We start from the raw sequence: 26,797 nt of genomic DNA, 5'->3' as shown, positions 1-26,797 counted from the left end.
CATTAAAATTTGCCAAGCTTTGGCTCACAATATTGCTGGAAGGCCTGGAGGAGTAGACTTAAAACGAAGCTTCCAGAGATAACTGTAAGCCCTCAGGATCATCATGCCTCTGTCATCACAATCAGGAAAGAAGCCACGACCACTCTGCTACAGGAAGCTGCTAAACCAGGAAGCTAGTGACCGGGAAACAAGTCTGCCACAATCCACACCTGCAAAATTGATGCCTCACATGTCCCTTCTCTCCACTTAGCTCCAGGTTCAAGTCCTGTGCAAGTTCATTTAATTAGCAATTCCTAAATCACATTTGGAATGCCAGCTGCAAGGGAATCTAGGTAGTGTGTCTTCCCAGCTTAAACTAGAAGGAAGTAGAAAGGGATATTGTGTGAATCACAGTATCCACCACTGGTGGTATCACAGAAGCTCTGACAGGAGCTGATATCTGCTCCCCCAATATCTATTCTCCCTTTCATCCATAGCAATAGACTACCCAGAATAAGGACATTTCCCAGCCTCTCTGCAGATAGATATGACCCATGAGATTAAGTTTGGGCCAATAATATAAAAGTGAAAGTGTCACATAGCAGCTCCTGGGAATCTCTGAGAGACAGCAGGAGCATGGCTTTTATATTCTTCTTTGTCCCTCCTTCCAACATGCTGCCTGGAGCAGCATCTTGGACTATGAAGTTGAGGACTACACCCTGGTGTTAGCAGAGCAGAGCTAGAAAGAGTCACCCTTCCAGCTCTGATGACTGATTCTGTATACATGAAGAACAAATCAACCATGGTTATCTTGGATCACTGCCAGCAGAACCTAATTCTAACCAATACAGATTTCGAGGGCACTGGTTCTTGACATTGTGGCAGATCACTGATCCCTTTTGAGAATCCAATGAATGCCCTGGACCATCCTCCCTAGAAAGATGCAGATTTGTACAACACTTGGTATAAAAATTTTAAAGACTGCATGTTGTTTCTTCCTTAAGACAATCTAGGGTCTCATGGATCCCTAGTTAGGAAGCCCTAGAGTTGAGATTTTTCAAGAATAAACAATTCTAATCAACAGGTAAATGAAAAATTTAAAGAAAAAGTAAGAACTGGGAAGTGGCCCCTGGATTTGGCTTCAGATTGCTGATGCCATTAGTAGGAGCAGTTTCAGTGCAGTGGGGTGAGGTGGGACAGAAGCTACACTGTAGAGTGCCAGAAGAATGGGAATCAAGGAAGTGGAGGCAGCAAGATCATCAACTATTTAGAGTAGCATGGCCCTGAAGAGAGCGGTGGCCAGGAGACAGTGGAGGCCACGGGCTCCAGGGAACGTTTTCCTGGCCTTCCTCTGCTTCTAGGACTAGACCAGCCAGAGTTAGGGTAATCTGGGATATCCAATACCACTCAGTGTTGCAGCCCAGCTGGTGGCTTTGGCCTTCACTGCCCTGGAAATGCTGATGCTGTCTCAAAAATGAGCGTTGAGGGGGAGCCTGGGAGCAGGAAAGGTCCCTGCAAGAATGAAGGCTGGAGGATGTTTTGGGATCAGTCAGAGTAGATGCTATTAATTAAGTCCTTCCCCTTCAGACACTACACACTAGGGTGCCCTGGACATCCTTCCATGAGACGACTGCCCCTGCTGCCCCTCCGTCCCCACTTCTGGTGTTGCTGCTGTGACTGGATCCGAGACCTGAAACCAGTGCGTCCAATAGCCTCTGCACAATGGTGGAGCTAAATGTCCAAGCAGACCACAGCCAGTCCTCAGGAGAGGAGAGGGAACCACACCACGTATCCCCGTTTCTCTTCTCACCAAGCAGCTCCTGCATGCTCTTCTGCAATCAGGCCTTGCACTGGCGTTCCTGGCATGTCTCCATGACTCTCTCCACCCACACCTCCTCAGCCCTGTTCTGCGGTCCCAGCCTCATCCCTTTCTTCTCACCCTGAGCCCTTCCTTTCATCATCCCTGAACACATTAGTCACTTACATCCTCTCTTTTTTTTAGCTTCATCCTTTCTAATGATAAAACCACCTTCCCAATGAAAGATTTATTGTGCAGGGAACCCTCTCCAGCTCCCCACGGTGGTGAAATTAGACAAAGGCTAGTCACATGTGGGAAACTGGAGAAGGAAATGGCTCAGATTTACACGCGACCCCTGGGGAACAGCACCGTCAGTGGGAGCCTATGGCAGAGGCTCCACCCTGAGTGGCGGAACTTTTATGGGGACATAAACTGCCCATTTATCTCCTATCTTGGGAGGAAGCAAGGCTCCTCACAGGGGCCAAACTGCCCATTTATCTCCTATCTTGGGAGGAAGCAAGGCTCCTCACTGGGGCCTGGCACTTGCCGGTTTGCTGATTGCTAGGCCAAACTGTCAGGTTTTAGTAGTCCTTCAAGGGCATCCAGGGAGAAAGCGATGGTCCCGGGTCAGAGCTGGAGCAGGGTTTGCTCTCACCTCTGTGGCCTCCACTTCCCAGGACATACTCCTGCTGCTCTGGAGCACGGCAACCTCCAGAAAGGAGACTGGGCTTACGAAATGGAAATTGTCCAGCAAAATGTATAAACATCCCACCGGTACCCGCCTTACTTCCCACTACCAAGGCCCCAGTGTTCAAAAAATACAGAGCTTAGCAGCCACAGAAAGCCTTTCAGGTAAATTAGAGCTGAGCCAAACTTCAAGTACCAGGGGCCTGGTTCCCTAGGGCAGCCTCGTCCTCCTCCCCTGACCAGCATTTCCTGGGTGAGGAGGAATTCAGCAAAAGGAGTAAACGTCCCCCTGGAATTTTAGCAAGGGGCCTGGAAAGAAACATAGGCTCTGGCCTCTGAAAAACCTGGGTGGCAATCCCAGCCCTGCCACTGACCTGCTGTGTGACTTTGGTCACATCCCTTAACATCTCTGAGCTTTCACTTTCTTTCTCAACTGTAGACTATGAATTAGAATTCCCCTTATATACGGTTGTAAGAATTAAACAAAATAAGGTCTGCAGAGTTCCTTGGCTTTTATTAAGTTACCAACCTGCCTGGAGATAGAGCCTCTAAAAGAAACTGTTTCCCATTTTCTGAAATGCTCTCCTCTCTGCCCTTAGCTTCCCTTTCTCCTCTCTCATCATTTCTTTCCCCAGCACGGGGAAAGATCTCCTAAGTCCCCACTATTCGAAGGTCCAGGGTGGCAAGCAGCCTCATCCAGAAGTCTGTGAGAAATGCAGAATCTGAGGCCTCACCTCAGACCCCCTGAGTCTGAACCTGCATTTTAATAAGATCCTCAAGTATTTCTCTGTGCAAATTAAAGTTTGAGAAGCACTTGCACTCGGTTACCCCTTGCTTCTTTTATTTACAACATCAAATAGAACTGAATTTCACACCACTTAATGGGAGTTTCCCTCTAGCAAATTGCTACACACTAAAATCTCCTTAATTGTGACACTTGAGCAACAACAAATCATAATATTAATTAAAGTAATAACACAATCTAATATGTTTAACGCTTTGGTATTTACAACACTCTTTTATACCCACATAATCTCATCTGATTCTAGAATATGGGATGGCTATCTTCAATCAGAGAGTGTTTGATTGAGTGAATGAATAAATGATTGAATGGATGACTTGGGGACTATTTAGTGGAGAGAAATTGAATTACAAGAGGGCTTTTAGGATTACACCAATGAGGAATTTTGTCCAGTCGCTGGTAAGAGATTCAAAGCAACAGTGACCTAAACAAGATAGGGACTTATTTTCCTCTCACATGATAAACCATCTCCAGGCAGGTCAGGCTGGTATGGGGATTCTACAAGGTCTCAGAAGCTGGAATCTGTCATCTACTGCCATCCTCAGCACATGACGTCCATCTTCAAGATCACCTCATGAGTGAAAGATGGCTGTTGGAGGTCCACCCATCAAATTCATGTCCCAGGGACAAAGAAAGAAGAAAGGGAAAAGAGGTGTTTGCTGAGTTAACTCCTTTAAACAGCTTTCCCCAAATCCCACCCAATCACTTCCACTGACCTCTCATTAGCCACCCCCATTTGCAAGGAAGGTTGGGAAATGTGGTTTTATTAGCCAGATACATGGTGCCCCCAACGTAGGAGTAAGTAAGGTGAGGATAATGGCTATTAGGATGAAAGTTAGCATTCTCTGCCGAAAGGGGTATGAATGAAAGGGAAGAATGCATATACAGATCATGTTCAGTGTGTCAAGGCCTTCTTGGAAGTGTTTTGTGTTTCTCCCCACGCAACAGCTCAATAAGGAATAGAACAGGGCTTCCCTGGTGGCGCAGTGGTTGAAAATCCACCTGCCAATGCAGAGGACACAGGTTCAAGCCCTGGTCCAGGAAGGTCCCACATGCCGCAGAGCAACTAAGCCCCTGCGCCACAACTACTGAGCTTGCACTCTCGGGCCCACGAGCCACAACTACTGAGCCCGTGTGCCACAACTACTGAAGCCCACGCACCTAGAGCCCATGCTCTGCAACAAGAGAAGCCACCGCAATGAGAAGCCCCCGCACCACAAACAAGAGTAGCCCCTGCTCTCCGCAACTAGAGAAAGCCCGCGTGCAGCAACGAAGACTCAACACAGCCAAAAATAAATAAATAAATTTATTTTAAAAATAAATAAATAAGGAATAGAACAGTCTGGACAGGAGGGAGTGGTCCCTGCTAGGCTGCTTCTTGGGAAAAGGAAAGAGTCTTCTTACCAATGTATTACCTGAGGGCTCAAAATGGGGGGAGGTGAAAAATCAGGCCCCTCAGCTGGTCCAGCTTAGCTGGAGTGTTGTTTTCTCTCCAGAGGATGCTGGTTCATGATGGAGTTGTCATCACTCGTGCTCTTCTTCCTGCCTGGGATGCTCTCCCTCCTCCATATCCTAATTCCAATCTTCTTCCACCCAACCCTTGCCCCATCCTTCAGTTCTCAGCTTGTATGTTCTCACAACCCTGTGATATATTTTGTAGGGGAGCAAAATTTGCCACCCCAGAATATGTGTCTTTAGCATGAGGAAGAAACAAAAGACTCAGGAAGTTTTTTTCTGTTTTTTCTTTTCACCTCCCCCTTAACTACCTAAAAGAATTCAGAGAGAGGACCTTCTCCAGGAAAGAGAACTATCACCAGAGCTATCTATAGTATTATATGAACTAGGTGTGGTAGATAGGCAGGAAACTAGCAAAGTCTGTTTGTTAAAATTCCTCTCTGTGTCCCATTGTTTCTACATGGCCCAGCAAACATTTAACAAACATTTGCTCTTTTTTCATCTTCCTACAAATTGCCTTCCTTCCCTTTGAAGTCCCAGACACGTGCTCCCTTCTCCTTAGTCCAGAATGACATATATACCTCATGCGGCCTGTATTTTGAATCTCTCATGTTAAATAGATTTCTTGTACATAAGTAATTAAATTTGATTTTCTCCTGTTAGTCCATCTCACGTCAATTTAATTCTTAGACCAGCCAGAAGAGCCGAGAAAGGTAGAGGAAAATATTTTTCCTTCTTGACAGTTCTCATAAACCTGGATTTTATCTGTATAGTATTTGTTCCAGGTCTGTCCTGCCCTAGCCTCCAAGTATAAGGTCCCTGGGAGTATATACCACGTCTATCCTATTCATCGTTAAATTTCCAGTAATTTGAGGGTTTGGGGGACGTTTTTTGTTTTGTTTTAATAAATTTATTTATTTATTTTTGGCTGCATTGGGTCTTTGTTGATGCGCATGGGCTTTCTCTAGTTGTGGCGAGCGGGGGCTACTCTTCGTTGTGTTGCACGGGCTTCTCATTGTGGTGGCTTCTCTTGTTGTGGAGCACAGGCTCTAGGTGCACGGGCTTCAGTAGTTGTGGCATGTGGGCTCAATAGTTGTGGCTTGTGGGCTCTAGAGCGCAGGCTCAGTAGCTGTGGCACACCGGCTTAGTTGCTCCATGGCATGTGGGATCTTCCTGGACCAGGGCCCGAACCTGTGTCCCCTACACTGGCAGGTGGATTCTTAACCACTGCGCCACCATGGAAGTCCCAAATTTCCAGTACTTTGCACAGTACCTGGAACATAGTAGATGCACCAGAAATATTTCTTGAATGAATAAATGTATTTGATAAGGAAGTTCATACTATTCCTTAGCTCTTTGGATCAATATCAACAACAACAACAACAACAAAATCTATTGAAACTAGCTTAAGCAAAAAGGGGAAACTTAATTTTTTTTTTTTTTTTTTTCGGTATGTGGGCCTCCCACTGTTGCGGCCTCTCCCGCTGCGGAGCACAGGCTCCGGACACGCAGGCCCAGCGGCCATAGCTCACGGGCCCAGTCGCTCCGCGGCATGTGGGATCCTCCCGGACCAGGGCACGAACCCGTGTCCCCTGCATCGGCAGGCGGACTCCCAACCACTGCGCCACCAGGGAAGCCCGGGGAAACTTAATTTTAATGATGTCACAGAGTCTAGATTACAGCCTAGCCTCAGGAATGGAGCAGAATCAGAAACTCAAACACCACTGGAAGTCTCCTCATCTTTCATTCTTTCTCATCAGACCAGCTTCCCCTGTTTGCTACTTCCACACAGTGAGAAAAATATGACTGTCAAGAGAACCTAAGAGTTATATGTTATTGGACCAATCAGCTGGAGAGAAGTTAAGATAGCTCTATCTCTCTCCAAAATTCCCAAGCAGAAAAATTATTGTTCCAGTGTGGGTCAAGTGCCTGACCCTGGACCAATCAAGTGACCAGGGGCCAGGGGCCTACTGTAGAAACATGACAGTTCCCACTGCAACCTTGTAGTTTGGGTGTGGGAGAGTTGACTACTGGAAGAGAGGTTTGGGGCAGACCAAACTGTGGACAACCACTGAAGTGAGCATGGGCTCCCCACTACACACCAGCCCAGCTCCTCGGCCACAGCTCCAGCATCTCCTTGGATTAATGCCAGGTTCTCTGGGGCCTCCACTGGGTCTCCAGGGCGCTTGCTGGAGTTCTCTGGTAGATTCTAGTATCTGGATTTCATTCTTCATTAATTACTCAGAACCATTCTTCCCCAACAATGCCAGTGTTCAGAGGGACCATGGGCACTTGAGGCTTCGCAGGGAAGGCCTCCTCAACAACCAGGAGGTCCTGCTGGGTCTTTCTGGCTGCAGAAGGTGGAAAGTGGAGTCAGGAGAGTCATTAGGCAAGGTCAGACCTCAGGAAGAGGCAGCTCTCTCCATGATTTCCCCCAACAAGCACTCTATCCTACCAATCACATCTGGCCATCATGCAGCTCTGAGGGCTGGGCTTCCATAACCATGTAACAGATGAGGAAACTAAGGCCCTGAAAGGGGGCAGGATACGAGGCATGGTCATTCAGCAGATCAACAGCAAAGATAACACTTGGAGTGAAGACTGCCACCATGTCCTGCCTGGTGTCTGCTGCACATGGTGGGGTGTCGCTCCAGGACCTTGCTTCAGATGTATAAGCTCCCCCATCCATTAAGCCATTGATGTCTCTGTTGTTGACTCCGGGCTCTTTCTTCAGTCTTGAAGCAGGGCAAGCACAGGCCTTGTAGGCCTGTGGGGTGCAGCACAACATGTATACATAAAGAGACCATCTTCCAGAGCCCATCTAGGAAGGATGAGAAACCCATAGTCTGAATAAGTGCAGAACCCAGCTCCCCCCACATCTTCCAGCTCATCTTGCCTGGCCTCCTCATCCATCGGTGGGGCTCTGGCCTCCTCATTGGCCAGTGGGGCTCCCAGCCTCCGAAGCAGCAATGAAAACTCTCATGCAGCATCTCCAGAGGCACTCTGGGCTTCAACCATTACCCCAGGCCTTCCAGCCAAAGCTGATTTTAAAAATGTGAAAGGATTTTTCTAGAAATGACAAGATGCTGTATGTGGATAATTGGATGTTACTTGGCTCCTGTGTTAGAAACTGTTTAGGCACCTTACTGTGAAAGTGAGTCCTACCGTATTTCAGTAAAAGGTATTCATAGCAGAAAAAAAAAAAGATGACACTTGAACTTAAGCCTCCTTTTTTTCTGCTCTTAGTATAGGGACTGGAAGAGCTTGACACTTCTGCAGAGACATGGCTGTGCTCACCAAACACAGACTACATTTCCCAGGTTCCCTCGCATCTAGATATGGACCATGTGATTGAGTTCAGCCCATAGGAGAAGGGTAGAAGAAATGCAAGCCACCTCCACATTTGCCCATAAAATATTCCAAGTAATCTTCCACACCCTCTCCCTTTCATCTGTGAGGCTGGAAGCAAAAGGCTCTGAGGTGGCAGAGCTTCCTAATGGAAGAAGGCCAAATCTCTGATTTCATCGCTTGAAGGAGAGCTGCCCAGGAGAGAGCCACCCTACCAAGAAGATCTGCTGTGGACTTTACTGGAGCAAGAAATAAATCTTTACTGTATGTTAAGCCACTGAGATTTTTTTTTTTGGCCTTGCCGCACGGCTTGCAGGATCTTAGTTCCCCAACCAGGGATCAAACCCAGGCCCTCAGCAGTGAGAGCGTGGAGTCCTAACCACTGGACCACCAGGGAATTCCAAGCCACTGAAATTTTGAGGCTATGTTATTATCCATAGCCCAGCATACCTAGACTAGTACATCTCGGGTGAAGGCCCTCTCCTCTATGGAGAATTAGACCTGACCTCCTCTAGCACTCTCTCTGTCCTTTGACTCTGACAAAGACCCAAACTGCAAAGGGGCAGTGCAGCTTTGCAATTAGGAACAGAGGCCTTAAATCCAGTCACATCAGAGTCTGAACTCAAGACCCACCACAGACAGACCTAAGCAGCTTTCTTGATCTCTTTGAGCCTATTTCCACATGTGTAAAATAATGATACCCAGTCCAAATGTGTTTGTAGGGATGCAGTGAGATATGATGTGTCAGTGGTCTCTGCCCTGGGGAGAATGAGGGAGAATGGATCTGGAGGGGCTAACAAAAGACAGCAGGGCACCATGTCAATCAAGGGAAGGCTGTATTCTGTTTTATTTGGAACTTTTCAGCAGGAGAGTTCACCAATACAGAAAAGCATAATGCAATGGCAACAGTACTGGTGGTATTTGAGCCATTAATATAACATGTCTGTATCATTGAGGGTTGCATTTGCAGTTGTTGCAGATTGGTGGGGAATAACTACTTCATTATATCTTCTAGTGAGGGTCTGCCCAAGCATTTCCCTGCTGAAAAAAACAAGTGTATGTATATATATATATATATATATATAAAATCTTCTCTGTATGGTTCCAATTTTAGTATATGTGCTATGCAAGTGAGCATGAACTGTCTGTTCTATTATTATAAATTCTTTCTATTTCCCCCTTTACCCTAATTGTGGCATTTTGTGGTTTAATATTATTGAACTGGGATGTAGGTTGGTTACATTATCTATAAATGCTGAAGTGGCACTGAAACGTATAATAAGAAAAGGGCACTGGGTTGCATAAAGTTGAGAACTACAAGGTGTAGGTGACTTAGTGCCAGCACACTAAGAAGTTCTCAGTAAACAGTACCTATTTTTAGGAAGTCTGTTATCACCCTTCATCGCCTCCAGGCACCGTTGGGTTGAGGACCCTGGAGACCAGTCCTGCTGTGAGTCACCGGCGCGGTCGGTCGCGGAGACGAGTGCGCTGACTGGAAGCCAGTTCCCCTGGGGGTGGTGGCGCTAAATGACGCAAGCGTGGGTCCCGAGCAACCGACACTGACACCAGGGACCCCTCCCTTGGGAGAAAGGTGTCTCCGGAGGAAGGGACTCTCTCTCGAGCCCTGAAAGACCCCCGCCGCCCTGTACCAAGTGCGCCTGCGCGGCTCCCTCGACGCAGACCAGCATCCTGGGCTTTCCCCCAAAGCCGGGAGGCGGGGCCGGGATTGGCTCCAAAGCCGCCTACCAGGCGCTCCCGGCCCAGCTGACGTCAGCGAGTTGGAAGGGTCGAGGAGGAGTGGAGTTGGCCTGGAAGCAGGGCTGTCTCACCCCCAGGGGAAGGGAGGAGGTAGGAGAATTGGGAGAAGAGGGAGGGAGGGAAAAGGCTGGCGGGGACGGGAAGTGAGCCCGCGGAAGTCTGACTCAGGCCAGTCTGGACAGCCGTGGGGAGGGGAAACGGGGTACTAAAGTTACTTACCTGCTTGAAACTTGTCATTCAAGGCGCCTGCCTCCATCTCCGTTCTCATCTCCCTGCCATGCCCGGGACCCTCCCGCAGAACTACTTATAGACTCCTCCAAAGGCCAGGCTAATCCATGCCTATGTGCCTTTGGGTACACTGTACTCTGCCTGAATTGCTTTCCCCTGGCTTATCGAGCTTGAGGCTTCCTTAAAAATGTCACCTTCTCCATGAAGTATTTACCAGTCCAGACATAATTACTCTTATCTCTGTGCTAAAATCCACAGATGTCTACGGTAGACGAGAATGGCCGTTTATCACTTTAGTATAGTGCTTGCAAACTTCAGTCTCCATCAGAATCACCCAGAAGGCTTGTTAAAGCACAGACTGCTGACTCCAGAGTTTCTGATTCTATTCTGGTCTGGGCTGGTGTTGGAGGAAGAATCGAGAGGGCGTGAACACTGATTGACCCACCAGCTGGACTCAGGCAGTCGCAGGCTCTTCCCACACCCTTTGTCTTTGGAATGTAGGCTCAGCCTACTTTCCCACAGTGGGAGCTGTTTCAAGGACGTAGCCTTGAGAGAGAAAGGTGTTGTTGAGACTATCTGGACTGAATTTATGACTGAATCCAGTTAAGATCTCTTTGACTTGAAGGTTTTGGTGGGCAGGTACAGGGATCTACTCGTCTTGCAGGCTCCAAAGACAAGCCTCCTAAGTATCCTTGCTTTTTAAATCTGCCACCTACCAATCTGGAGTGGTCTGCCTCTTTCTTTGGTCTCTCCTTGCCCTCTGGCTATGGGACCAGTTTGTGAACCAACAGGTAGGGCCAAGAATTTTCACTCCGAACCAAGTTCCCAGGTGTTGTTGATGCTGCTAGTCCAAGAATCACACTTTGAGAACCACTGGTTTAGTGCAAGAAATCATCATGCCTGGGTACAATCAGTGCTTATTTGTTAATTCACTCAATAAATGTCTACTTTGGGCCTGCTGTGTGCCAGCCGGGACCAGGTGTTGAGTATTCAGTGTAAGCAAAGTACACATAGAACCTACCCCCATGGAGTATACAGTAACTGGGGAGATGGAAATTAAGCAAATAAACATATTATTATATTAATAAATTGTGACAAACACTCTAAAGGAAAAGAAAAAGAATAGTAACAAGAACCTATTTTATATTTTTCCTTTTTTTTTTAAAGGGGAGAGCACAAACGCAGTCCCCCACAACCACAAATTATGCAACTGAGTTTCTTTCACACATTTGGGGAAATCGCAAGGGTCGGCACACTCGGAGTGCAACGGAGGAGTCTCGCCCTGGGAAATACCACATTCTTGATCGTGTATTTCCCCTGACAGGTAAGTATACAAGAACCTATTTTAGATTGAGTGGTCAGGTAAGGCTTTGGGGTGAAAACGGACATTCATAGAGGCATATTTTAAACAAATTCCTATAGAGTGGACTTATTGCACAGTATTATGATCTATTTTTAAGTTGTCCAGCCTAACACTAGACTATGTTCTCCTTGAAAGCTAAACTCTTGTCTTATTAATATTTTTGCTGGGACTTCCTTGGTGGTGCAGTGGTTAAGAATCCGCCTGCCAATGCAGGGGACACGGGTTCGAGCCCTGGTCTGGGAAGATCCCACATGCCACGGAGCAACAAAGCCCATGCCTCACAACTACTGAGGCTGTGCTCTGGAGCCCATGAGCCACAACTACTGAAGCCCACATGCCTAGAACCCGTGCGCCACAACAAGAGAAGCCACTGCAATGAGAAGCCCACACACTGCAATGAAGAGTAGCCCCCGCTCGCCACAACTAGAGAAAGCACACGCGCAGCAACGAAGACCCAATGCAGCCAAAAATACATAAATAGTTATTTTTTTTAAAGACAAAAAAAAAATTTTTGCCTTCAGCGTGCTGCAGAGAGTAGGGCCTTGATAGATAACGTAAGAATGGATGAAAAGATGGAGGGAGCATTGGAAGAATGAACAAATGAATGAATAAAATGTCAGATGATGTATGCATGTGTGCATGGGTGGGTGGGTGGATGGATGGATGGAAGGATGCATGGTGGATGGATGGATAACTGTCTCTGGCATCAACACAGAGAACCAGGATTCTCTACCTACCAGTGAGGCCAGAGTAGAAACTGATAGAAACTTAGCTGACTCCTTTACTGTATTTCAAAATACTGTTCATCATTTAAGGTGACCACAAATGGCCCCTTCTCCCCAGAGCTCCCTTGATTATCATCAGCCTCACTCCCCACATGAATGCGTTTTACCACCTCTCACACTCCCGTACATGCCACACTTACTTCAACACACACAACTGCCCTATGCTTGCCACTTACCACCTGTGTGCAAGTTTCTTCTGTGTCAGACTCAGAAGGGAAAAGGAGTGGGGGGAGGAAGAGGAGAAAGTTTTTCTCATGGCTCTGAGCTAAAGAAGGCACAGAGCACAGAGGGTGGTGAGGAGATTCTGACTCTGATAACTCCTCACATGACTTTAAAAAAAAAGCACTTTAATGACACATTTCCTCTAAATATGTGTCTTAGGCTCCTAAGAGGGACATAGTTTATTCAGAGATTCAATTTGAGTTAAATAAGGAGAAGGAAATCATCCAGGGTCCCTCTGGGGTGTTTAAAAATGGAAAGTGAAAAGAAAATTATATAGAGACGAGTTCCTTCCGTTTGAAAACTCTCCAACCGGGGATGAAAGTTCAACTGGCTCTGCAGACTTCAGACTTCCATACACTTGTTTCCAGCCCCATGGAAGCTCTTAGCCACCCAAGCCTGTCCTCCTATGCCAAAGGAACTTGACTTCAGAAGGGAATTTCCAAAGGATTCACAGGTGGGAAAAGAGCCCCTCTCCAACCAAAAGAGGGCAGAACAGAGAATCTGGGACACGAAATTCCCCAGAGATTGAAATAAAATACTTCTCAACTGTGAAGGACTTGAACAGAATACTCTCAAAAGAGGACAAGAGATAACAAGTGTGGGATGAACGTCCAACCCCAATATTAACTAAAGAAGTGTAAAGAAAGCAAGATTTCATATGTATGCACACACACGCATGCACACATTTCAAACTGTAATACTCCAAGTCAGGATGTCCTGAAATGGCCTCTAGTGGGACTGTAATTGGTACATTTCTGAAGTCACTGGGCAGTAAGTAAGTCTCAAATGTCTATAAAATTTTCATGCTCTTCCCCCCAAAAAAGCAGAGGATGCGATTTGACACCCATTTATTTCCAAATCTGATCATCTATCCTAAAGGAATCACTTGAAATACAAAACAACAACAGCAAAAAGAACACTAAACACAAAGACATTCATCTCTGTGTTACATAAATTAGTGAAAGACTGGAAACAGCCCAAAAGTCCAGCAACTGAAGAATGGTTGTTGGACTTCCCTGGTGGCACAGTGGTTAAGAATCCGCCTGCCAATGCAGGGGACACGGGTTCGAGCCCTGGTCCAGGAAGATCCCACATGCCGCAGAGCAACTAAGCCTGTGCGCCGCAGCTATTGAGCCTGTGCTCTAGAGCCCATGAGCCACAACTACTGAAGCCCGTGTGCCTAGAGCCTGTGCTCCACAACAAGAGAAGCCACCGCAATGAGAAGCCTGCACACCACAACGAAGAGTAGCCCCCGCTCGCCAAAACTAGAGAAAGCCCACACACAGCAACAAAGACCCAATGCAGCCAAAAATAAAATATTAATTAATTAATTAATTTTTAAAAAAACAGTGCTGGGTCAGTAGTAAATATGCTGTTTATTTATTTATGAAGGAAGGAAGGTTGGTTGTTGGTTGGACATTTATAGAATTCGATATATCCATGTCCAATTATGTGTTCTGCAGGATTCTTCCTTGGGGAATGTGCTAGCAGCGATGTTGTATAGGGTGCAGGCTGCAGGTCCTTCAGGAGAACACCCTGATTGAGTCCCTCGAGTCCAAAACCTGGTTCTCAGCTCCTCAGGGTCAGAACCTTACTTCTTACTGCACCACATAACAGCAGATTCTTGGTGACAGACTTTCACTAATAACACCCATGGCTGATAACATCAAAGGCTGATTTATTAGATTATGGTGGATGATATCCGTTTTCAAACAGCAGAATACGTAGCCACTGCCCAAAATCTGTCCCTCATCTGGTTTTGTGTAGATGGGAGGAAACATCAGAAGGTTTCTTGGTGAGCTGCATGTTTGAGTAAAAGAAAATGGGTAGTCTTGAGGAGTATTTTTTCAAACCATGGTGAAGCTTGATGAAATGTCCCTGATCTTAGGACAATTTCTCTAATGACTGAGATGCTTGTTTCTCACCCCTGGAGAGCCTGAAGGCTGTTTGGTGACCAGCTGGCTTTCTTGCACCTGCCAGTCCATGCTCACTGCTTCTCTCTCTTTTTTTTTTTTTTTCTGGTACGTGGGACTCTCACTGTTGTGGCCTCTCCCATTGCAGAGCACAGGCTCCGGACGCTCAGGCTCAGCGGCCATGGCTCACGGGCCCAGCCGTTCCGCGGCATGTGGGATCTTCCCAGACCGGGGCACGAACCCGCGTCCCCTACATCGGCAGGAGGACTCTCAACCACTGCGCCACCAGGGAAGCCCCACTGCTTCTTTTTATGACTGCAGTTCCATTCTCAGCACAGGTGACTGACCAATCCAGGGGTGGCACCAGCTGGATCAGTCATCGTCCCTCCTATGGGCATACGGAGTTGGGATTGTGCTAATTCTCAATCTGTCGCCTCTCAGCTCCAAATTCAATCTTCATTGTCTGCCCTGCAAAAATGTAGTGGATCATCTCAAAATTTTTCCTTTGCGAGCTGACAGATGTTAAGCTTTGTCAGTAGAGGGCACTGGAGAGACACTGTAGGAGGGATTTTCCTTCCGGATTCCGGTGTGCTCTGCTCAGCAGGCCCCTGTGGCAGGCAGCACCTGGCTCCTACAGCCTGGACAGCTTCTCCAGTATCCAGCTCCTGCGATGCAAGTGACTTGTCCTGCATCAGCTTCCTGCAGGACAGATGGCTTCTTTAGCATCCAGCTCCTACAGTGCACAGTGGCCAGCATCATCCAAACGCGCCAGCTTCCCCTCGCACTACTGCTACAGGTGGTTTTGTAGAAAAGGGACCCCAGTAGATACATCCCAAGCACTCTAGAGGGTGGATTTCCAGCATATTCTGCTCTGCCAGTGCAGCACCGTAGTGACTTCTCTACCATCCCGTGAACCACAGCTACACCCTCTCCTACAAGGTCTGAATCTTAGCCATGAGGGTGGGATGGCGGTGTGGGCTGCCTCAGCCCTAGGGGGAGCAGCTGTTGTTCCTATACACCTGAAGTCCACTGGGCCTTGGGAGACTCTCTAGTACCCTAATAATCCTGATAATCATGTCTCCCTCTTTTTTTTTTTTTTTTCCAGTTTAATCTAGCTCTGGTGTGTTTTTGTAACTTATAAACAAAAGAGACTTAACTTGGGAATCCCTGGCAGTCCAGTGGTTAGGACTCTGTGCTCTCACCGCCCAGGGCCCGGGATCAACCCCTAGTCGGGGAACTCAGATCCCACAAGCTGAGCGGCATGGCAAAAAAAAAAAAAAAAAGAGAGAGAGAGACTTAACTAATACAATTGGACTATGGGAGACCCTGCACCTCTTCTCATTATATATTAACTTCAGTAGAAAATTTAGAGTTTGAGAGATGTCCCCATTTGAAAAAACATTATTTATAAAAGTGAAAATAAGAAGCAACTTGGAAGTCCAATGATAGATATGATTTGAAAAGTATTAATGTGCCTGTTTCTTTTGTTTTTTTCCTCCTCGGCACAAATCACATGGGCTAGTTATTCTTCACTTGCCCCTTCAAATCCTTTGTCCACCGTTTTCCACTCTCTCTGTGTACTGGGAGGTTGACCTCTGCAGAATACTTTTTCCCCTGCCTTCCCATTCAGTCGGGCCAATGAGAGGCCCTGAAAAGAGATAGAAGGAGGGAGATGTCAGAGTCATTACTCCCCTAGTTCCCTCTCAGCCAGACCACAGGGGAGGCCATGGCTGCATCCCTCCTCCTAAATTCCTGTGCTACGGTCTCAGTCGCACAGATGCAGCTTTTGCTGTTGCTGCTAGGACTAAGGGTGGTAATGCCCTCACACATCTCTGGTACTGAGTGCTTCGCCATTTCTTACGTGTTACCCTAGGCTTGCTGGTATCTTTGTAGGTAGTACCATTCTGAAACTCTTCAGTGACTGCGTTGAGTAAGCCATCTGTTTTCTGCTGAGACCCTGGCCGATTCCGTATCCATGAGAAGGCAGGAGGAGCAGGGGTTAGAATTTGTTACAGAAAAGACAGATGTCTTTTTTCAAGCAGCGGCTACTCTTTGTTGCGGTGTGAGGGCTTCTCATTGCGGTGGCTTCTTTTGGTTGAGGAGCACAGGCTCTAGGTGCGCAGGCTTCAGTAGTTGTGGCTTGCGGGCTCTAGTGCGCAAGCTCAGTAGTTGTGGCGCATGGGCTTTGTTGCTCTGTGGCATGTGGTATATTCCCGGACCAGGGCTCGAACCCGTGTCCCCTGCATTTGCAGGCAGATTCTTAACCACTGCTACCAGGGAAGCCCCTCCCACATAGACTATTGTTGGTCAGAAGATAAAACTGATGTTTTCCATCAGTTGGATGGGGCCACTGAGGGTGCCAGAAAAATATATTGGGGCGGGCCCTTGTAACTGTTCTTTCTCTCATGCTATAGACTGAATGTGTCCTGCCAAAATTTATTATGTTGAAACCTAATCCCTAATGTGATGGTATTTGGAGGGGGCCTTTGGGAGGTGATCAGATCATAAGAGCTCCCTTGCTTCTTCTTACCATGTGAGGACACAGAGAAAAGATGAACTGTTATGGCACCTGTGGGTGTATAGTTTGGCATATGCTGACCTATTACAATGAGCATGTATTAATGAGGCTCAAGGTCTACTGCAAGTTGAATCTTCCACCATCTTGGGCCTAGTTGGTTCTAACCAGTTTTTGTCATATCCTATTCTTCTTAATGTTTGTGTCATTCTTTTAATGGTTGTGCCCTGCCCCCTTCCCTCCTGTCTCACTGAGGCTGGGCAAGTACAGGGCTTGCAGGCCTGTGGGGTGCAGCCCAACACAGCCCCTGACTGGAAGTGAGCACACTGCCTCCAGAGGATGTGCACCATCACCAGGGAGACATTGGACATGGAAGGGAGGGTCTCACAAAAGAAAGAATTTCTAGGACCCACAGTGAGGAATTTAGCCTTTTGGACTCAGCTCCTGTCTTTCGCCAGGCAAAAAGATGGATCGCTAATGGCTTTATCTTGCTCTTTTGGTAAGAGCAGGGTGCATGTGACCCTAGCCTGGCCAACCAAAGAAGCCCAATCCCCTGGCAACATTGATTGGCCCAAGAGATGAGCTCATGACTTATCCAGTCCTGTCAGAGTCTTCTCTTGGGTTTTTATACACTGAAGGAGGCTGTGGAGAGAGAAGCCCTCTCAGTTTTTTTTAGGCCACAAAGTTGGGATGATGTAAGCACACTGCATTCTGACTTTGGAGAGTAAGCCTGTCTATAGCAGGAGACTGTATGAATACATCGGGACAGTGTAACCTCACGAGAGTGTGACTGCAGCCCCCAAAGAGAAACATGGGAATGTGAGATAAGGAACAAAGCTCTGGAGCTCCACAGCACACTGCAGGGTCCTGAAAACATGTCACATGGCTTGTGGAGGCTGCCACTGAGGATGCTGGCTACTTACCTGCCACCACTCCAATTCAGTTCACACTACAGCATCCATGGAGTATGACATGAATGGCAACCCCTGGAGATGACCACATTCCACACACCCACATGCAGTCACTCAGAAGTGAAATGACTTGCCCAAGGTTGCACAGGCAAGGTGTCCAGACTCCAGAGCCCAGGCCCTGATGGCACCAATGCCTCCTGGTTCACCTGTAAGGCGTTGCACAGGCCAGAGGGGACTCAGCAATCAGCACTCCAACTGACCCAAGTGAACCTCTGTGTAGTACTCCCATATCCAGGAGACTTTGTCACTTCCCTGTGGGTCCAGCCTTATGAAGTCCTGGGCTCCTGAGAGTGAATTGATCCTACAGGTGAGGGATCAGCTTATGGGGAAGATTTAGTGACATCTGTGGCTTTTGTCTGACTAGGAACATTCTTCCTTCTCCTGGTAACAGTTTATCCAATTTGCTTTGGAGACCTACTGTCCCCCATTGGATCCAATCTTTGTGGGACCATTCATCAAAATATCTCACCTTCCCTGGTTAGGAAGTGAACGCTGGCAGGATTTAGGGGCCCAATTCTTCAGATTTTTCTCTAATTTTTCGTGCAGCTCAGGTAGCAGGCGTTGTCAGTGACTCACCCACATCTCCTCAGCACTCACCATACCTGTGCATATCTGTGCTTCATTCACAGCCACTGAGATCCTTTGACAGAAGGCTTCCTCTGGATGCTCGGAGACACAAGAGAGGCAGGCCAGTAGGGCTGGAGAGTTAATGACCTCCCTCCAGCAGCCTTTGGTGACTGATGATAGTTGGTGAATATATATCCCAGGTCCCTCCCCCATCAGTGAAAGTAACTGAGATGTGTTCCACACACTGTCCCAGCCTGGGGCAGGATTGCTGTACTGAGGCCCAGTTTCCCACAATGGAACCTCAGTAATGCACACTACTGGTTCCCTTCCCTTTCCCACCTTGCATAGCCTCACTCACCTACCAGTGCTTCCTGGGATCACCTCCCAGGAAACAGCTTGGAATCTAAAATCTCAGGGTGATATATTCCTGAGTGAGTCCAACCTAAGACCACCACACACTCTTCTGGAAAATCCCCATTTTGCAGTCTGTTTCTGTTGCTTGCAACCCATGGACCCTATCAGATTAATAGTGATCTGGAGTGGTGTCACATTGCATCTGGCCATAATAACCTATGGTCTTCTTTCTAAAGACCATCAGAGCTCTGGAAGGGGAGAAGGAGAATTTCATGAGCCTTTGTTCTAAGCTCTGTTATGTTAGCTCAGAGGACTTGAGCTCTGAGCTATGCCTGTAAATGGAATTGCTTGGATGACACATGGTCCCAGAACACCAGATCTCTTGTGACCCCAGGTCACTCCTAGGGTGAGGACTGGCCTAAAAATTTATTCTAGTTGATGGTGATTGAGCCAGGAATCCATGTACCAGGAGAGAAGGCAGGTACTGAAGCTGCTGTCTGTGAGCCCTAAAGATGGGCTTAGGATGGCTTTTGGAATGAAGTACCACATCTAGGGTTTGGAGATTTTGGGTTCTTGGGACCCCAGCCAGGTGGGCCAAGAACTAGAAAAAATGTGGCCCTTGGAATAGAGTGCCACTTCTGTTCCTATATGGACATAGAAACAGTGTGGTCAGTGGCTGGACCCACTGGGCCAACTGGAGTTCAGCCTGGTTTTCAGAGCTCTCTGAAGTCCTCAAGCCCAGCTGACTGAGCATCTGAAGTTGGGCTCCTTGCTGTCCTGAAGTTGCATTCAGTCCCAGATGTATTCATATAATCAACACATATGCCAGGCCCTGTGCAGGGCATTGGGGATATGAGGCAAATCAGATGTCCTCCACTCCTCTTTCTTAGGAAATATTGGAGACAGTCACATAAGCAAGAAAGGGCCAGGGAACATTACAGGTGCTACTGGGATGTATATCTGTACAGATGAGGGACCCAAACTGAGGAGGACTGAGAGCCTGGGAAGAGAGTACCAAGGAGGTGATAGAGGGGCATCTGGGCAGAGGGTGCAGCATGAGCAAAGGTTTGGAGGCATAAAAGCCTGGTGGGTGGTTTTGTCTGATGCAGTGAAGGGTTACATGGCCAGAGATGAAGTTAGAGAGGCCAGCAAAGGCCCAGTCATGGAGGAACATGTATGCTATACCAAAGGGTTTGGTTTACATCCTCAAGTCAATGAGATTGAATAATTTTAATTGAAATGATAATAATTGAATAATTTCAAGAGAGGGATCACATGTTCATTTTTGCATTTCAGAAAGAAATTGCTTAGGAAGCAGATAGAGGATGAGTTGGAGGAGGTGAAATCCACTTCTGAGCGATGGGGAGGAGGGGAAGTTGGTAAGACCTGATTCCCTGAATGCAGAGGGAAGGGAGAAGTTCAGCAAGATGCCCAGGTCCACTTGGATGATGATGGTGCCCCCTTTTTTATGAATTTTATTTAATTTATTTTTTTATATAGCAGGTTCTTATCAGTTATCTATTTTATACATATTAGTGTATGTATGTCAATCCCAATCTCCCAATTCAGACCACCACCACCACCACCCTGTGCCACTTTTCCCCCTTGGTGTCCATACGTTTGTTCTCTACATCCGTGTCTCTATTTCTGCCCTGCAAACCAGTTCATCTTCACCATTTTTCTAGGTTCCATATATATGCATTAATATATGATATTTGTTTTTCTCTTTCTGACTTACTTCACTCTGTATGACAGTCTCCAGATTCATCCACGTCTCTACAAATGACCCAATTTCGTTCCTTTTTATGGCTGAGTAATATTCCATTGCATATATGTACCACATCTTCTTCATCCATTCGTCTGTTGATGGGCATTTAGGTTGCTTCCATGACCTGGCTGTTGTAAATAGTGCAGCAATGAACATTGGGGTGCATGTGTCTTTTTGAATTATGGTTTTCTCTGGGTATATGTCCAGTAGTGGGATTGCTGGGTCATATGGTAATTCTATTTTTAGTTTTTTAAGGAACCTCCATACTGTTCTCCATAGTGGCTGTATCAATTTACATTCCCACCAACAGTGCAAGAGGGTTCCCTTTTCTCCACACCCTCTCCAGCATTTGTTGTTTGTAGATTTTCTGATGATGCCCATTCTAACTGGTGTGAGGTGATACCTCATTGTAGTTTTGATTTGCATTTCTCTAATAACTAGTGATGTTGAGCAGCTTTTCATGTGCTTCTTGTCATCTGTATGTCTTCTTTGGATAAATGTCTATTTAGGTCTTCTGCCCATTTTTAGATTGGATTTTTTTTTAAAATATTGAGCTGCATGAGCTGTTTATATATATTGGAGATTAATCCTTTGTCCATTGATTTGTTTGCAAATATTTTTTCCCATTCTGAGGTTTGTCTTTTCATCTTGTTTGTAGTTTCCTTTGCTTTGCAAAAGATTTTAAGTTTCCTTAGGTCCCATATGTTTCTTTTTGCTTTTATTTCCATTACTCTAGGAGGTGGATCAAAAAAGATCTTGCTGTGATTTATGTCAAAGAGTGTTCTTCTTATGTTTTCCTCTAAGAGTTTCATAGTGTCTGGTCTTACATTTAGGTCTCTAATCCATTTTGAGTTTATTTTTGTGTATGGTATTAAGGAGTGTTCTAATTTCATTCTTTTACATGTAGCTGTCTGCTTTTCCCAGCACCAATTATTGAAGAGACTGTCTTTTATCCACTGTATATCCTTGCCTCCTTTGTCATAGATTAGTTGACCATAGGTACGTGGGTTTAGATGATGGTGCTCTCTACCCCAATGGAGGAACTGGGAGGTAGGACCTCTCTGGGTAGAGAGGAGATGGTAAGTGGACTTTTGGACAGATTGAGTGAGGGGTCCGTGAAATCTCTCTCACACTATTTCTATCACTGCCCCAACCACAGCATTTTATAAATATGGCTCAAGTGTCCACGTGTCCGTTCCACCTCCCCACCACTTGTGAACTGCAAGCCCTTTGAGCACAGAGATCCAAGTCTCACTCATCACTGTGGTTCCAGCACCAGCACAATGACAGGTACCCAACAGTAGGTGCTCAATTTGTGTCCATTTAATGGCAGGCTGGGTGTCCCCATGGAGAGATGACTTCAGCCCATTCCCATCACTGAGTCCTCCTTGGAGTCAGATCCCAGATTAGTAGATGAAATCTCCTCTTAAAGGAGTAGAGGGGTGTCCTTTCCTCCCACTGCCATCGTGTGGGGTCCTGCAGCTTTGGACCAGGTGGAATGGGAAGTGGCCAGGCCTGGGACATGTTGGGTGGCTGAGGAGGCCAGCATAAGACAGGTTGTGGAGCTGGCTGTGTCCAGACCAGGCCTCCCTGGAATGGGTGCCCACACCCATCCCTGCTGCTCACAACAGGCAGATGGGCTGGTAGGGGCACTTGAGGCTGGCCGGAAGGGTGGAGCAGGATGTGGGCTGAGGGGCCAGGTAAGATGGTCCAGGGACAAGCTGGCTGTGTTGGCCGTGCCATCTGGCAGGCCCAAGACCTGACTGAGTTCGGTTTATTCACCTTAAGCCAAACAAGGTCTCTGTCCCCACCAGCCATCAGCAGGGCTCATGACTCAGACCTAATGGATCCTGGGTTGCCGTCATCAAGGAGGGGCTGTATTCCTAGAAAAGCTGGGTGCCAGTCCAAGTCTCAGTAGTTGGGGTGAAGTCTGCTGGGTGAGGCTGGGATGTGTCAGCTCAGCCAGTGTGCATGTCCCAGGCCTTCACTCTGACCTGGAGCAGGAGATGGAGGAATCACCGGCTCCCTTGCCTGAGCCCAGTTCTGTCCTTACTGTGTTGATCCCAGCACTTGTGTAGGTGCCCAGGGCTTTTTGGGCTTGGTCTCAGCTCTGCTCCCAGGAATCCCCACTCAAGGCACTTCCTTGGCATCACAGTGGCTGCACATATCTCCCCTCATACTTTCCTCCTCAGGACCCTCACAGCTGCCCTGGGAGTCAGGCTGGTGGTGGTACATATCAGCGGGCCCATTTCTCAGATGGGCACACATGCACAGGCCCAAAGAGAGGAAGGGAGGCACCCAAGTTCATCCAACAAGTTGGTGGCTGTGCTGAGACTTAAGTATGAGCTGGCCCTCCCCTCCTGGCACGCACTTCTTTGGTCACTCCACTCCAGCCACAATGGACTCCTTGATGCTTACTTCCTGAGCATGACAAGCTCGCTCCTGCCCCAGGGCCTTTGCACTTGCCATTCCTTCACTTAGCAGGCTCTTTCCCCAGATCTCTGCAGGACCATATCCTTCTTGCTCACATGTCATTATCTAAAAGCAGCCTCCTCCCCTTCTGTCACATTCTCCTCTTACGCCATAATGTATCTTCTGTATAACATATCATGTGCTCATTTTGTATTTCTTTGTTGCCTGTCAAGGTCCAGAACTGTCTCCTTGTACCTCTCTGCATCCCAGAGAAGCTAGAGCAGGCAGGCTGGTAGTGAGGGAGGGGTTGGCTCAGGCTGGAGGGAGACAACCCCTTTGCCAGAGACACACCAGGCACTCTGACCCACGCTGTGCATCCTGGGGTCTGGCATGTGTCAGTGGGCTCTCTAGGGTTCTCACGAACTCCCAGGAGCATGGAGGGACCAGTGGCGATAGCAATTGCCTTCACTCCACTGCTCCCTCTTTTCCAAAGCTGGGACCATCTCTGTCCTTGGATGTACTGTCTTCTGCCCCCTCTTGGAACTGTTACTCAGTATTTACTGGGCACCTACTGTGTGCCAGGCCCAGGACTGGACACCCAGAGAGCTTTATGAGCAAGATGGACAAGCAAACGCCACGAGAGCACAGGGCAAAGACTGATGGAGGAAGAAGGGTCAGTGGACAGCAGTGACCTTGCCCAGGCTGGTGGAGGGCAGTAAGAAAGGTTTCAAAAGAGGGGGATATTTGAGCTGGTTTTTATAAGATGGGGCTGAGGGGGATAGAGATGGGAGACCTGGCATTGCCGGCAGGGAGAATAAATCATGCAAAGGGTTCAGTAGAACTGAAGAAGTGTAGGTCCCGAGTGGGGCTGGGCAAAGATGAGGCTGAAAATGTAGGTTGGAATCAGAGGCTGAAGGGCCTTGAACAACAAGCTGAGGAGCCTGGGCTTTGTCCTGCTGGCAGGGGGCACCATTACAGCACTTTGGGCAGGGCTGACTTGGTCCAATTTGCATGTTAGGAAGCTCGTCCTGGCCTCTGTGTGCAGTGGTTTGGAGTGGCAGGTGAGGAGGCAGGGATATGAGCTAGGAGACTCTTGAGGTAGCCAAAGATAGTCTAGGTCAGAGATGAGGATGGCCAGGCCCAGGGTATGGCACTGGGTGGAGAGGGACGGCGTCAAGAGCTATTGAGGAAGCAGAACCTATATGCTCAGTGGAAAAGTAAAGAAGGCCGCAGGCTTGGCTCCCAGATTCCACAGCTGGAAGGTGGGGGCCAGTGATCTGGCCCGCCTGACCCTTCCAGGCTCGTCTCATGCCCCTCTCTATCCACTGACGTCACCTTGGCTACACTGGCCCCTCTGTTCCCTGGATGTGCCAAGCTTCTTCCTGCCTCAGGGCTTTTATACATTCTGTTCCCGCTGCCTGCAACACGGTTCCACTCTGCTACAGTCTGCCCCGCTCACTCACCCTGTGGCCTTCTCCGATTTCCCAGATGGATAGGTCAGTCTTGGATCCTCCTAAGACACTGAGCGTATCTCATTCATGCAACTTATCCCAACAGTGATGATACAGTTCCGCTGCTCATTTAGTACCAATCACTCACTTAACCACAAGCTCCTCGAGGGCAAGAACTGTGTCTGACTTATTCCCTGCTGTATCCAAACACTCAGCATGGAGCTGGGCACCTAGCTGCTCATTAAACTCTTGTTGAATGAATGGGTGAATTTTGAATTAATGAATGAGCTTTATTTGGATACATTAACATCCACAGGGATGTTGTCCAATAGCAGTTGGATATGAGTCAGGCTCACACTTTGGTGGGAGGACAGATTAGGAAGTTTGTTACCGTGAGTGAATCTAGGAGGTGTTTGTCTGAGGAAAGAGACCTTGGGCAGTGGGGAATGGTAGGTGGGCTTGGCAGCCCATAGGCTGCCCTTGACTTTACTCTGGACTTTGGAGGATGCAGAATTCAAGTTTTCTGTTCCCTCGAACAGCTAAAACCATTAGCAGCCATTCCTGTCACAATCATAGAGGTCTAAGGTCCAAAACAAGGGAGGTGACAAGCTCCTTTGCTCCATTCTGTCCCCTTCTCACTCTAACCTGGGACACTGTCAGACAGACCTGGGGACCAGGTGAAAAATGCTGAGAGACCCAGGAGCTTCATCATATGCAAGGGTGGGGGGACTTCCCTTGCGGTCCAGTGGTTGAGACTCCACACTTCCACTGCAGGGGGCACTCGTTCGATCCTGGTTGGGGAACTAGGATCCCGCAAGCCGCGCAGCCAAAAAAAACAAAAGCAAGGGTGGGGGCAGGCAAGGGGCTGGACCTGCTCAGCCTGGAGGTGCTCATCTGGGATTCATGCAGGTACAGGAGGCTAGACAGGGAAGCAGACCTCTTGTGTGAGGAAGGGCTCTGTTCAAAAGCATCCAGCAATGAAGACAAATACTGTATGATATCACTTATATGTGGAATCTAAAAAATAAAACAAACTAATGAACATAACAAAACAGAAACTGACTCACAGATATAGAGAACAAACTAGTGGTTACCAGTGGGGCGAGGGAAGGGGGTGGCATGATACGGGTAGGGGATTAAGAGGTACAAACTACTGTGGATAAAATAAATAAGCTACAAGGATATATTGTACAGCACAGAGAATATAGCCAACATTTTATAATAATTATAAGTGGAGTATAGACTTTAAAAATTGTGAATCACTATGTCGTACACCTGAAACTTATATAACATTCTACATCATCTATACCTCACTAAAAATATTTTAAAAAATCAAACCTTAAGAAAAACCCATCCAACAATGAAACTTCTCCCCATCACTGGAGGATGAATGACTTCTTGGTGGGGCTGCTGTAGGAAGGTCTGAGTGGAAGAGGAGAGAGAACCTAGATGACCTTTAAAATTCCCCTTCCTTTATGAGATGGCGTTCTTACCTTAGGACAGGAAATCATGGTTAAATATTTGCTCTGTCCAGCTAGGCAATGGAAGGACATCTGTCACCTGTCCATCCACCTCAGAGGCATTCCTGAGAAGGGGCAGGAGAATCTCAATGCTGACTTATGGACCTCAGGTGGGCTTGACTGTAGATCCCAGGCTTCTATCAGCCTGTGAGGGTGATTGTCTGGCTGCCTGTGGCCCCCAAAGGGGCTATTCTTGAACAAGAATCCTTCCCATTGATTCATTTAACTATTTTTACGACCTATTTGTAGGCTTGAAATCATTCAAAGTAAAAAGGTTTTTTTAAAAAAAAAAAAACACTGATTCAAATATTTCAGAGTAGGGCTCAGCCTCTGTAGTTTAAAATTCTCCCCAGGGAAATTTATCTGCAGATGGAGCTGAAAATCACGGATCTAAATGAATTAGAGAAATGCATATGTAAATAAAATTTTGTTATTCTCTTTATAAATTAGAAATTCTTTGGGGCTTCCCCGGTGGTACAGTGGTTGGGAATCAGCCTACCAATGCAGGACACAGGGGTTCCGGCCATGGTCCGGGAGGATCCCACGTGCTGCGGAGCGGCTGGGCCCGTGCGCTACAACTGCTGGGCTTGCGCTCTGGAGCCCACGAGCCACAGCTCCTGGGCCCACAGGCCACGACTCCTGAGGCCTGCGAGCCTGGAACCAGTGCTCTGCAACGGGAGAGGCTGCCACAGAGAGGCCCGCACACGTCAGCGAAGAGTGGCTCCCGCCCGCCGCAGCTGGTGAGGGCCTGTGCGCAGCAAACGCAGCCAAAAATAAATTAATGAATTTTTAAAAAAAGAAATTCTTAGAAAATAGATAACCAAATATCTTAGTCATATACCTGTATAAGTAAGGGCAAGTTTTAGATACTGATTTTTCTTTTTAAAATTCTTTTTAAAAA

At 47.4% G+C, this 26,797-nt stretch overlaps 1 non-coding gene across 1 annotated transcript; it reads right to left on the bottom strand.

The window, feature by feature from the left end:
- Window positions 1-11,219: 11,219 nt before the first annotated feature.
- Window positions 11,220-11,387, bottom strand: LOC131762037 (U1 spliceosomal RNA). The gene has a single exon (XR_009337126.1). It is a non-coding gene; the product is annotated as a U1 spliceosomal RNA (small nuclear RNA).
- Window positions 11,388-26,797: the final 15,410 nt, after the last annotated feature.

Source organism: Kogia breviceps, chromosome 8 (assembly GCF_026419965.1).
Source record: "Kogia breviceps isolate mKogBre1 chromosome 8, mKogBre1 haplotype 1, whole genome shotgun sequence".
NCBI classification, from domain to species: domain Eukaryota; kingdom Metazoa; phylum Chordata; class Mammalia; order Artiodactyla; family Physeteridae; genus Kogia; species Kogia breviceps.
The sequence above is the reverse complement of the archived record's forward strand: the minus strand, read 5'-3'. Positions and strand labels throughout refer to the sequence as shown.